Below are 13,962 nucleotides of genomic sequence, written 5' to 3' on the forward strand. Positions count from 1 at the left end.
ATGTCTGTCCTCGCAAACATCTCTACAGATGCAATGAATTCTGCTTTATGGATGCACACAGCCTCTGTGGCGGCTGCCTTTAAGGGACCATTAATTTCAGGGAGATTAATCACTCCCAGAGACAGCCAAGCTGGTGGCTTGCAGCTACCTACAGCAGTCTGTGTGAGTCACTGTACAGGATGTGGATTTGAGAAGTTTTCTCTAGAATCTTCACCACCATCGTCTGAGTTGGCATAGCCTGGTCCTTACCAGCTCCAGGAAGCTCCAACTCCAAGCTCGCTTTGGGCAGGGTTAGTGCATCTTAGAGGTCTTGGTCCTTATGGAATACCCCTTTGTCAGAAGAGAGCAGGGGCCATGCTGTGAGGAAGCCGCCACTGACAGGGAAGTTGCAACATAGCTCGGAAGGTGGGGACATCTTGTATACCTGCAACCTGTTTGGAGGACTGGACATCTACAGAAGGAAACTGTAAACACAAAAATACAAGTTGTGGATTTATATTGTTTGTTTGTTTGTTTTTTTCTCAGAGACCCAATGTTCCAGTGGGACATCACTATCTCATTGTAAAGGTGGTCTAAGGCTGGCAGTCAGGCAGCCATCTGGGGGTGAGACTTTGCATCCCAGGGAATGTCTCCAAGGGTCTGGTTTCCAGCTTCCCTTGCAGAGACCTTTGGGGTTCAAACTGTGCTGGCGAGATGACACTGCAGAGGCATAACTGCACTGTTGGGGGCAGGGGGTGGTACTTTGGAGCTCTATGCCTGGAAGGTTTTGAGGATTTGAAGGGTTTTATGAAAGGAAATCTTGAGCAGGAGCTGGTATGTCATGCTGCCGGGAGGACTGTCACTGCCCAGCTATGGCACCCAACTCAGTTTCTTGTTTGAAGAAGAATGCTGCTGCTTAACATTAAAAAAAAAAAAAAGTGTTATCTCAGCACTCAGAAGGCTGAGGCAGGAGAATTATACGTTTGAGTCTAGACTGGGCTGCAAAGTGAGACAGTCTCAAGATGAAGAAAAATCAATCGAGAGGTTCTTTGCCAGGGTTTAGCAATGCAAATGGTAAGTAATCACATAAAGGGCAACAGATTAAATGGCAATCAGATTAGAAATGAAAATCCAATTTCTTCAAGATGCTTTTGGCCACCGGTTTAACATATTTGGCGACTGCCAAGACTGTGAACAATTCCTCTGAGACTCCAAGGGATGGCAGCCGCAGATGCCAGGGCTATTCCTGTGTTCACAGCAGTTCCCATCTCTGCAATACCTGCAGCTCTGTCTGCTTCTCAGCCCATGTCTTTCCTGCCTGACAGCCTTCAGGGCTCTCCACAGCCAGAGTCCCCTATTCTGGCAGCCATGTCCCCCCATACCCACTATCTTTCTTTACAGTCACAACCGGAGCTGTTACTGAGCCTCATGGCTCTGGCCCATGCTGACGCCAGAAGCTCCATGCCACCCAGAGTACATGAGATTTCCATGGTCTTTTGATGTCTTATGGAGGAATAATCACAAGATCCTACTGTTTGTTCATGCTTGAAAATACCACAAATAGAAATCCTCTTCTAAAATATAAATTATGGGCGAATAGAAGTGGCTGCTGTTCTCAGTGTGCATAGATCTTTTCTATGTTCTAAGATAACATTAAACAAGTTAATGTGCTCTTCCCCATTTCATGATGTTGAGTGCAAGTCATGCAGGGAGATGATGAGAGTGTGACAGAAGGCATGCAGAAAAAAAAAAAAAAAGCACAGGGTTAGTCAGAGACCAACAACCAAAACACAATGATGCAGCAGAAAAAAGTCAGGCTTTCTTCCCGAGAATCCATCTTCCAAACTCCCTCATTTCCTTCCTTATTTAGCATATCACAAAACAATGTGTAGAACCTGGCTCATAAGTCTCTCCCATGGTGTTTATCATCTTCACGTTTTTAACGAGGTGGCTTGCATTCAGGAAGGAGATGCTGACACGAGAAGTTAAATGTAACAGGGTGAGGCAAAATGTAGGGGGACAGGGAAGAGAGAGGAAGTCAGAAGACTGCCTCCAGATCTTTCTAATTAGTCAGATTTGAAGACAAGATGCAGGGGAGAAGTTGCAGTGAGGCCTTTGGCCTAGGACTTCAGGAATGTCACCTTGAATATCCCCACCTCCTCACCCATTAGAATTAGGAGCCAGGTGGAGCACAGAGGGAGGACAGACAGAGCAGGAGTAAGAAGATAGCTGGAAAAGTTCTGTTTGGGAATCAAGCAACATCTTTAGCGACTCAGCCATTGAAGAAGAAAATAATGGAGAGCCTAAAACATCTGGAGCTTGCAGGTTATTGCTTAGAGGAATCTTTACAACTCCAAATGTGGACTTTAGAAAAAGAGGAAGGGTCAAAAATCAATAATGAACGCTTCCAACTCAGCAAGGTAGAAAAAGAAAAGTAAATTAAACCCAAAGAAAATCAAAGGCAGGAGATTACAGGATGACGAGAGTTAAGAAGCAGAAAGCAGAAAGTCAAGAGCTGCTATGCTGGGGATTGGCAAAGTTATAAACTAATGAGAGAGAAAGCAAGTCTGCTGTACCTGGGAGGCAAGAGGAATCACTGCAGATTTGGCCAACATCTTAAAATGGCAAGAGGATTCTATGAACGACTCCATAGCACTAAGTTTAGTGGTTTGGGGAAAAAATAGACACATTTCTTTAAATACACAAGAAATTGTAAGCAATGGTCAGAATGACTGCAGCCCTTCTCTTGGGCTCCTCATAACTCTTACATTGGCACTAAGGAGAAAGCCAACTATAGGGCCTGGGTCAGCTGCTTAGTGTGTATGTAGAAGACAATGTTCAGGTTCTACATCCCACAAGAGCTCCTGGGAATCTATTTCAGTGAAGCAACAAGACAACAAAGCCTGAGTTGTTATAGCCAATGGCTTAAGCAATGGAGGCCAAAAATTCAGACAAACAAGAACTATACCTATAACCCACTGGTTACAAGCACCCAAATGACACCTTCCCCGTATGTCACAGAACACTGAACTCTCATACTCTGTTGTCCACACCACCAAGTAGGCAGACCACCTGCAAGGCTTTACACTTTTTAGGAGAGCATGGAGGTTACCTTCAGCTACCAAGTAGCATAAATTCACCTGCTAAGAAGAAAGGGAAACTGTGAGACCTTTGGAAAGAGTCTGCTTCTTTTACAGGCAATGTAAAGTCATCACATTGTCTCTGTAAAAGATGGAATGAGTCTTGATTTTGACACAGTCTTGTTTCCAAGGACAGGATAGAGGTATCAAAGCCTATTTTTTGAAAATGTTAAAATTACTACTTCTATACAAGTATAGAATAAGCAAGTGACAGTGATTAATTTAGTTCATTAGTGAGAGAACTAGCAAGGCTGTAAAGCTGGTGCTGTGGTCTGAAGGTGTCCGGTGAACTTGGAGACTGATACTTAATCTCAAGTGCTATAGTATTACAAACAGCCAATGGGACTGATTAGATCATGAGGTAGAGCCAAAACAAAAAGGATTAGTGCTCTTTTAAAAGACTACCAGTCTATCATCACAGCTACAAATTAAAGGTCTGCCTGGGCTCAAGAGTAAGATCAAGGCCAGCCCAGGCTATTAAGCAAGACTATTACTCCATTTAAAAAGTAGTAGTAGTAGTAGTAGTAGTAGTAGTAGTAGTAGTAATAGTAGTAGTAGTAGTAGTAGTAGTAGTAGTAGTAGTAGTAGATGTTGGTGCTGTTACTGCTAATGGTGATGATGATGTCTGAAGAGATAGGTCAGTGGTTGAGAGCCCTGGCTCTTCTTCCAAAGGACTAGGGTTTAATCCTGTCTCCCACAAGAGACTCACAGCTGTCTCTGAATTCAGTCCCAGATGCCCTCTTTTGGCTCCCACAGACATTACATGCAAGTGGTAGATAAACATGCAAACAAAACACATATACATATAAATTAAATTTAAAAGCAGTTGCTGGGTAGTGGTGGTGCATGCCTTTAATCCCAGCACTTGGGAGGCAGAGGCAGATGGATTTCTGAGTTCAAGGCCAGCCAGAGTGAGTTCCAGGGCAGCCAGGGCTATACAAAGAAACCCTGCCTCGAAAAACCAAAAAAAAAAAAAAAAAAGCAATAATTAAATAATAAGAAAGAACTGGGAATATAGTGCAGTGGATTAGGCCATAGGCCCTAGGTTCACTACCCAAGAAAAAGAGACAGACAGACAGGTGGAAAGAGAATAAGAGTCTCATAAAGCTTTGCTTCTCTTTCCTTTCTACAAGGCCACATCAAAAGTTGATGTCTATGTACAACAGGTCCGCACCAGACAACCAACCTGTCTTTCCTTTGATGTTTGATTCCCTAGGCTCTAGAACAGAAATACGTGGGCGTTGTTTATGTGCTACCCAGGAAAGAGAGAGAGAGAGAAAGAGAGAAAAAGAAAGGAAGGAAGAAAGAGAGAAACAAAGAAACAAAGGTGTAGAAAGTGAGTCTGCATACATGCTTGAAAGGAAGGCCAATAAGATATATAATTTATATTGATACTGCTTTATTGTCCCAAAGATAATAATAACCAGACAAAAGTCTTTGTGTTGTATCAGGCAATAATCATCTGACGTCTATCAGCATTTTCCAAGTATCCTCTTCTTCTTGGAGTTATGTAATATTCTAATCAATAATGAATAACAAGTTAAATAAAGGACAGGACAGAAATTCAAATGACCTCAAAGAAGTAAGTCACAGCTGGACACAGGAAGACCTGTGAACCTTCGGCTTCATTAAAATTTTGGACACTTTTTTTCAACAGAAGTATGTAAGCATGTGCTCATGTCTGTGACATTTAGGAGGTTATGAATATTTAAGAAATCAGAACTGAAAGTCCTCCTTCTTGCTAATGGTGGTGACACCCACATCACCAGAAGCTTTTAGAGACAATCATCAGGCCTGCCAGCCCAGCAGGATGCAATCTGCAATTACTTTGCTGCAGATTTGGAAACAGAATTGATTTTACCTTATGTAATCCTACTGACCCAAGAACTCTAAAAAGCCATTTTGGAATGAGTCAACAGATTTGAAGTCTATAGAAGAAATAACTTCTAAGCCTAGAAGTTCAAGTCCTTAGAGTAATTCTGAATACCGCTCTGTATTTCTGTTCTAGTATGCTTTCACTGGATCAAGAAGGTTGGCCTCACAAAAATGCATAAGATATATGACACAGAGTTTCTAAAATGTCCATTTGCACTTATGTCAAACAAAAAGATCTATATCTGTGTCGGCAGTATTTTCCTACTATATAGAAGTTTGTAGTCAAGACAAAATACTGCTTTTTAAATCCCAAATAAAGAGTGCAGTGAGTATTTTTATATGCCTAAGTTGGCAGTAGAATTTCTAGATCACAGTTTCTTTATTCTGTGGGAGAGTGGATGTCAGTGGATGACATCCATGATCGTGTATCTCAAGCTTTCCAGTGAGTGAATTCTTACAGTTTTGACTAATTTCTTACAAATTATGGATTTGTATATTGTTTAATTGTGTGATCAGGACCTTACAGGCACTATGTGCAGCCCACACAATACTATGACATGTTCAAAGTATCTCTGCCATACAGTTCGATGTCACTAAAATAGTGGACTGCTTTAAAGGTTTCTAACACTTTCTGACTCTGGGTTTACCTCAATGTGAGCCTGTCACAACAGGTCAAGCAAAGCATCACTCCTTAGACAGTAGATCTAGAAAGTCTAAAAACCTGTCCATTTCAACCTGGGAGACTTGGAAATAGAAGGGGAACACAAAACGAGAAGATATGAAACAACACAATCTCTTTCCCCAGCTTCACTCTAGTCCACACTAGGGTTTTCAGAGTATCCAGGCTTGTGTGAAGAGTCTGAAGACCTAAAGCCAGGGCTCACTCCCTGAGTGAGCACAGAGGAAGCTGCAGGACTGTGGGCATGCTGAAACAGTAGTTCTCATGTACAAGAAGAATGGAATGGAGGAAATGAGTTAAACACACCTGAGCTCCTGTTCTTGGTTCCATCTGTCTGTGCATAGCCAGAAAGGCACCCAGACATCACTCATCCAGCCATCCTAGAATACGCTATGAGAGGCCAGAGGGGCTTCAATGTTAGGATGACGGGGTAGCCTTGGTGAGGACTTAGAAACAAGTGCAGATAATGCACTTCTCCCAAAAGGTCAGATGGACCAGTTACACCCAGCAGTCACCCTACCAGGGATCAGAAGCCAGTACAGATCCAGAACACTCTGTATGGATCTCAAAATGCTCATCACATCACAAGGGCATAATGACCCTCCAGACAACCACACACCTGCTGGAAGGTAAGGAAGGAAGGAGGGCGGGACCCAGAAAGCCTAAAGAATGGAGGACTGAACTCATCCTAGATTTTAAAAAATAGAGTAAAATAAAATAGTTTTTAAAAGTCTGATGATCATTTAACCTGAAAAGGGATTTTTAAATGTAGGAGTCTGTGGCATTGATAATAAGTTTCCTTCAACAACCCAGAAGGTTGGGTGCCTGTACACCTGAAAAGGATATTAAGCCTGCTGTAAAAGTGCAGGTGCACTCTCCTGGTGTATTAAAGGAGCATGGATGGACTCCTCATCCACCAGGGTCTGGCTTCTTCCCTTCATAACATCAAGGAAGAAGCTAGAATTCAGGAGTCAAGGGAAACATGGGAGGAATGGCGGATTTCCCCAAGCAGAAGTAAACATTTTTAAAGTGTCTGCTGTGTGCGCGCAATAAAATCCAATAAGCCACCGTCTCCATGAATAAGATATGAAGAGCAGACTAGTTAACAGGCAGGAGAGCTAAAAGATGGGGGCATCCTGCTCATCTCTAAAGGGTAATTGATTACTTGTTCCTCTCTCTTTACATTCTGGTGAAATTTGCAAATTAAGAAAATACTAGATAGAAAAGCTGGAGCAATGCTAGCAAACAAGTCAGGATGCTCTCTGAGGAGCTGCAGACAGGGTTACAGTGGTCATCAGCAGGTGAATACTAGACAAAGTCCAAGGGAGAGGAGCGGAGTCCTGTCCCCAAACGAATAGCCACAGACCCTTGGGTTCTGACCCTCTGGGGAGGAAAGAGGGCCTGGAGAACTCTGCCCTGAAGCAGTCCAGCCTTGGAATCGGTTCCTCTCACACACAAAAGGTTTGTTGTCCACTGTAGGCTCACATGTCATACTGCTTCCTTTCTGAGCAAATTAGCATGGTCAGAGAGGCTCCTAACAGAACCAGGAGAGCAGGAGAACATGAAAGACACCACAGGAGAAAACATGGGGGAGGGACCATTTTTTTAGAAAAAAAAAAATGTCCTGATGTGTTTGTTAGCCTTCACTGTTTTTATTGTTTTATTTCCTGCTAAAACATATGTCCTACTTAATATTAAAATTCATTATTAAAAACTTATATTTTATATTATTTATATTTTATATTTTAAATATATATTTATATTATTAAAATTTTATATGAAAACTTAATATAAAATATTAAACTTAATATTAAAAGGACCTCAACATCTGGATGTGAAATAAGACCAGGCATAGAAGTAATGCAGATCAGAGAGCAGCTGAGAAAGGGTCAAGAGTACACCCATACCCAAGGCGCATGCTTGGAGGCCAGAGGCAAGTGTGAAGGAGTTATTTTCTCCTTCTCCCATGGGGATTCCAAAGATTGAGCTTGGTTTGTCAAGCTTGATGACAAACACCTTTCTACACTGAGCAACTTGCCTCCCATTGTTTACATAAATGTATATATGTATATATACATATATATATATAGTTGGTATATATCTGTATTGTTGGTATGTACCAAAAACAGTCTATAAAATGTAAAAAGAAAAAACAATGTTACTGATTACATCAATGCCAAAACCACAAAATATTTTATAATAAACAGGAAAATGTTTTCTTATAAATAAAACTATAAAGCATGATTAATTGACAGGAGAGTCTAAATACCTTCTCGTGAATACAAAAAATATATCATGTATGTAATAATTCACTAAAACTTGAATTATAATTTCAATGCAAATCCAGTCAACATCTCTGTAGAGGTTTTCACTGACTTAACAAGATCCTCCTAGCCTATATAAAGTGAGGAGCTAAGAAATGTTTGAATGGAAATTACAAGAGTAGGAACAGCATACTGAAAGATGCATGATAATGCCATTTTAATGCAACTCAAGACTGTGGAATTGGCTCAGATATAGACAGTAAGCAAATACAAAGTGATAAAGTATCCAGAAATGAATGCATGTAGAGATATGAGCTAGAAATGGCACTATAAATCATGACAGAAAGGACAGAGTAGTCAATAAGCAGGGAGAGACAATTGCTGATGTATATAGGAAGACAGATAGCTAAAGTCTTACGTGAAAATCAGTTTCAGATGCACTATAAGCCTGAATGTGGAAGATCATGTTTCAAAATTCTAGAATATGCATGGGAAACACCTAAAATGTCAGGGCAGGAAAGAAGTTAAGAAGTCACAAAAAGCATAAACAATAAAGGAAAAGATTAATGAGGCTTGCTACATAACAAGCTGTGAAACTGCCTTAACTTTAACAAAATCATTTACAGAAACAGACACACAACATCATGGTTGAAACAAGGATTCTCCCTGGATTTTCTCTGAACTTGATTCTTGGAAGACTTGTCCCAGTTCTGTAGACTTTTCCTTTATTGACAAAGCTTGATTTATTGCTATTCTATACACAGTGATAGAGACTGGTGTATAAGGGGAAATGTAAAAAAGAGGGGAGAGGGAAAGAAAGAGAGGGAGAGGAAGGGAGAAAGAGAGGGGAAGGGAGAGAGAGAGAGGAAGGGAGAGAGGGAGGGAGGACAAGTTTTGTCTTGTGTCCTGGTGGTAGAAACTACCTTCTGTGCTTCTGGAACCAAGTCAAGGAAACCAAACCACTGAGTTGTCAATGTCTTGGAAAGTTGCTGCATCAGCAACCAGAGCTCCAGGGTTCTGGTTCCCTGTGGGAACATATGGAGATTCTTGATCAGGTTTCTAGCTCTGCCTTAGTCTGGTTCTCTCTCTCTCTCTCTCTCTCTCTCTCTCTCTTTTAATCTTTATCATTTTTATTCATCCCACTAAGCCAGTGTATTTTTTTATTGATTTAAGTTTTATTGTATTATGATGACAAAAGATACATTTATCTGAATTTGTTAACATTTAAAAACATATTTTAAGTAAATAGAATTACATAACATTCTTGTTTCCCTTTTGTACCCCAACCCCTCCCAGAGACCCTTCAATAGCTGCAATACCTTTTGTTTTTTTATTTTGTCATATTCTTTAAAATTTATAAAATATTGTAATAATAAAAATGAGTATTATAAAAATTGTTTGATACAAAACAACAATCAATTTAACAGTCTTATGTAGATGCTTGTCTACAGCAATACTGAAAATACATACACTTGTCTCAATATAAATTTTAAATAACTCCAAACATATTAACTGTATATTTTAAAATAATACATCACTACTAGTATTTTTTAGATGAACATAAATAGATAAAGTCTTTTTGTTTCTTTGTTTTATTTTTAGTAGAGCTTAAAATCTTGGCCCTTACAGTGGTACAAGCCCAAAATAAGACATTGGAGTTCATTATAATAAGGCTGTACTTCAAATACCCTCACATCACCAAAGGATTTTACCTCCACTGTAGCTAAGCTGCAAGTTGACAGTTCTACTGCAACAAGGAATGAATTTTAGGCATGATTTTTGGATACAGATTTCCTGCTATGGTCAAAGCTATTTGACTTGAGTGATTGTCTTCATTCTCAGCCCACAGAGAACAGGTTACATTCATTTAAGAAATAGTGTGTGTATTAAGATGGTCTATCCATGAAGTCATTTACCAACTGTTTTAATGAACAATGGTTCTGCTTGGAGGGTGGCACAGACATTAGGTGAGGGTAAGAATCTGGTTCATTGGCTGTGATAATTTGGAAAAGCATTCATCTCAGAGAAAGAGGAACTTACAAAGTCATCTTCTTCAAACTTGATACAATAGTTACAAACATCAAGCAAAGTATTCAGTCTCACTCTTTGTTGTTCTCTTACAAGCCACCTCCCAAGTTAATTGTCTATGTTTCTTTTGGCTGTATAAACTTTGAAATATGCAAGCTGTTCTGAAAACCATAGTATAGTGTAAAAAACGTCAAATAAACAACGCTACTAATAGAGAGGCTGAGATAGGAGAAGCCTGATTTCAAGATCATTATGTGGAACTCAGCAAGACACTGTCATGTACAAACAAACAGAAAGTGAATATGGATTGTACTATATTGAACCTATTTCTCCAATTACCAAATTAGAGAGACCACTGTATGACAGCCAACAAATTTCTAATTCCTCATATTTTTGTATTTCAATCAATTAGGATATGTTGGTAATATTAATTTTCATATTAAGACATTAAGAAAAAGTAATTGCTACTTCCTGTTATTTCTGTTGTTAGAGGTGAAATTAAGTTTGTGTGGGTTTGTTGAAAGATTACTTTCTTGCTTGTTCTAGGGTGTAGTTTTGCTCCTTATGTTGGTATTTTCCATCTATTATCCTTTGTAGGGCTGGATTTGTGGAAAGATACTGTATAAATTTTGTTTTGTCATGGAATATCTTGTTTTTGCCATCTATGGTAATTGAGAGTTTTGCTGGGTATAGTAGCCTGGGCTACATTTGTGTTCTGTTAGGGTCTGTATGACATCTGCCCAGGATCTTCTAGCTTTCATAGTCTCTGGTGAGAAATCTGCCATAATTCTGATAGGCCTGCCTTTATATGTTACTTGACCTCTTTCCCTTACTGCTTTTAAAATTCTTTCTTTGTTTAATGCATTTGGTGTTTTGATAATTATGTGATGGAAGGAATTTCTTTTCTGGTCCAGTCTATTTGGAGTTCTGTAGGCTTCTTGTATGTTCATGGGCATCTCTTTCTCTAGTTTAAGGAAGTTTTCTTCTATAATTTTGTTGAAGATAATTTTTGGCCCTTTAAATTGGGAGTCTTCACTCCCTTCTATACCTATTATCCTGAGGTTTGGTCTTCTCATTGTGTCCTGGATTTCCTGGATGTTTTCTTTTAGGACCTTTTTGCTTTTTGCATTTTCTTTGACTGTTGTGTCAATATTTTCTATGGTATATTCTGCCCCTGAGATTCTCTCTTCTATCTCTTGCATTCTGTTAGTGATGCTTGCATCTATGACTCCTGATCTCTTTTCTAGGTTTTCTAACACCAGGGTTGTCTCTCTTTCTGATTTCTTTATTGTTTCTATTTCCATTTTTAGATCCTGGGTGGTTTTGTTCATTTCCTTCACCTGTTTGATTGTGTTTTCCTGTAGTTCTTTAAGGGATTTTTGTGTTTCCTCTTTTAGGACTTCTAGCTGTTTACCTGTGTTCTCTTGTATTTCTTTGAGGGAGTTATTTATGTCTTTCTTGAAGTCCTGTATCATCACCATGAGAAGTGATTTTAGATCTGAATCTTGCTTTTCCCATGTGGAAATATTGGGTTCTGATGGTGCCAAATAACCTTGGTTTGTGTTGCTTATTTTCTTACACTTGCCACCCGCCATCTGGTTATCTCTAGTCCTACCTGTCCTTGCTAAATCTGACTGGAGCCTGTCCTTCCTGTGATCATGGTTGTGTCAGAACTCCTCAGAGTCAAGCTGTCTCTGTGATCCTGTGATTCTGGGATCCTGTGATCCTAGGCTTGTTAGAGCACCTGGGAGTGGAGCTTCCTCTTGGTGTTGTGGGACTGCCTGTGGAGTTTGCGCCCAAGGTCTGCTCAGGGCACAGGCCCAGACAGACTGGTAGGAACCAGTGCCACTGGGCTGATGGAGTTCATGTGTGCCTGGATCCTGCTGGTCCCAGTTACTCCCAGTGTTGGGACAGATGTTATGTCCTCCTCACCTCTGATCCTCTGATCTTGGACTTGTTAGCGGGCCTGGGAGTGGTGCTTCCTCTGGGTTTTGTGGGGAATTTGTCTATTATTATTATTATTATTATTATTATTATTATTATTATTATTAATTTTATTTACATTTCAAATGTTATCTCCTCTCCCAGTTCCCCATCAGAAAAAAACAAAAAACAAAAAAACCCTGTTCCCTCCCCTCTACCCCTCCTCACCCAACCCACCCTCTCATGCATCCTGGCCCTAACCAAAGAGTACACATGGTAGGACTCATGGCTCCAGCAGCATATATGTAGCAGAGGATGGCCTAGTTGGTCATCAATGGGAGGAGAAGCTCTTGGTCCTGTGAAGGTTCTATGAGCCTGGTTCTCTTAAACAGCCTTACTGCACTGAATTTTGATTGTTTCCAGTTTCATATGAAAAGATAGATGATCTGTAAACAATGTTCACACTACTTTTGCAATGATAGTGGAGGGTGGGTCAACTGGTTTGCCATGCTGCCATTTAACAGTTGTAATGTTTAAGGAGGAATGTTGAAGATCTTAATGTATGGAAACAAATGAAAGATGATCCGGAAGCAAGAAGTACCTCTTCCCTAACTTGCAAACTTTAGCTTTTTGCTAATTACAGGAATACAGAATCTCAGTATAGCTCTGCAAAAAAGGATCTGATTAATTTATGGAAAGTACTATTAAAAAGCCGTGTGCTTTTGCCCTGTGTCTAGTATGAACAAAACCAGAAAGTATATATTCTATGGAGTATGGTAGATCCTTGGAGAATGGAGACACTGTCTTCAAAGTTCAATGAATGCTGAGACACAGACTTAAAAACATATCATCTGGGTTCCATGTGGATGAATATACAAAAATATAGAATTTACCATTTCTTTCTGAGACATAAACTTTAATGACCATATTTTGGAAGATGCCAGAAAGATACAGGAACATACACAAAAGGGCCCCTGAAAGTGAAGACTTAACTGATGGTCCTCTCCTTTCTCTGAAGGACTGAAGATATAGAAGTTTGCTTCAGTAGCTCAGAGTTCCCTAAATAAAAATTCAGAGGGAAGAAAGAGCTATGGTACCCCAGTAATGGAACCATCACAGGGAGAAGAGCCTTTTATTGCCTTAGGTAAAGAGAAATTGCTCTTGGAGCAGAGCAGGAACTGTCCCCCAACTCCTAGTCCTGTTGTGACTTGATGTGTTAGGGTGGGTTGGTATCCAGGAGAACCTCCCCCTTCTCAGAGGAGAACAAGAGGGAGGATGGGAGGAGAAGAGGCCTGCAATCAGGATGCAAAGTGAATAAATTAATTAATTAATGAAAAAATAGGAAACAAGAGCAGTTGCTCTAAATTCCTAATGCTGTGCGTTCTAGGACAAGTCTGAATTCAGCCATCCTGAAAGCCAGTTACTGTTCCAGCAATGTAGCCTAAATGGGTAAGCAGATGGATGGAGCTATGACATTAGGAGTCGTGGTGGAAGAGGGCTAAAGAAAACTGGGATCCCCAACAACAAACTGAAGTTCCTATGCAGAGCTATGTGGATGATGAAGGACCTATGCAGAGCTATGTGGATGAGACTGGAGCCAACTTCCTAGTTGTTTTGTGAGTTTTTCCAGGCCAGCCTTTGTCTTCAAGGGACACTCCATCTGGAAGTGATTAGCCCTTTGGTCATAAATAAGTACCCTGTGGTGCTTTAGTCATAAGCCAAATATTCAAAATAGGTACCCTAGCAGAGAAACTCAATAGAAATTCTAGCAGGAAATATGTTGCTGCAGGATGACAGTCACGTTTATGGACTTGGACTTGACCCACCCCCTGGGACTTACTCCAACTCATTGGAAACAAATACTCAGAACAAACATTTCATATAGTTGTTTAATTTGGGATTTTCACTCAATTTTGACTATTTAGATTTTTTTCTGGAAAAGCAATATTGTTGATGTTTTCCTGTGTCTTGTCTTGATGGAGTTTTACATAGAGTCAGCTCATTGGAGTTTTTATCATCTTAGTATCTAGTACTGAGAGAGAGAGAGAGAGAGAGAGAGAGAGAGAGAGAGAGA

General features: G+C 40.1%; 1 protein-coding gene across 1 annotated transcript in view; it reads left to right on the forward strand.

Annotated features, from left to right (window-relative positions):
• Positions 1 to 13,962, forward strand: part of Ctxnd1 (cortexin domain containing 1) — a 48,547-nt gene that overhangs the window by 17,742 nt on the left and 16,843 nt on the right. The gene's annotated exons all lie outside the window — the stretch shown is intronic.

This window comes from Mastomys coucha, unplaced genomic scaffold (genome assembly GCF_008632895.1).
Source record: "Mastomys coucha isolate ucsf_1 unplaced genomic scaffold, UCSF_Mcou_1 pScaffold21, whole genome shotgun sequence".
Lineage (NCBI taxonomy): Eukaryota > Metazoa > Chordata > Mammalia > Rodentia > Muridae > Mastomys > Mastomys coucha.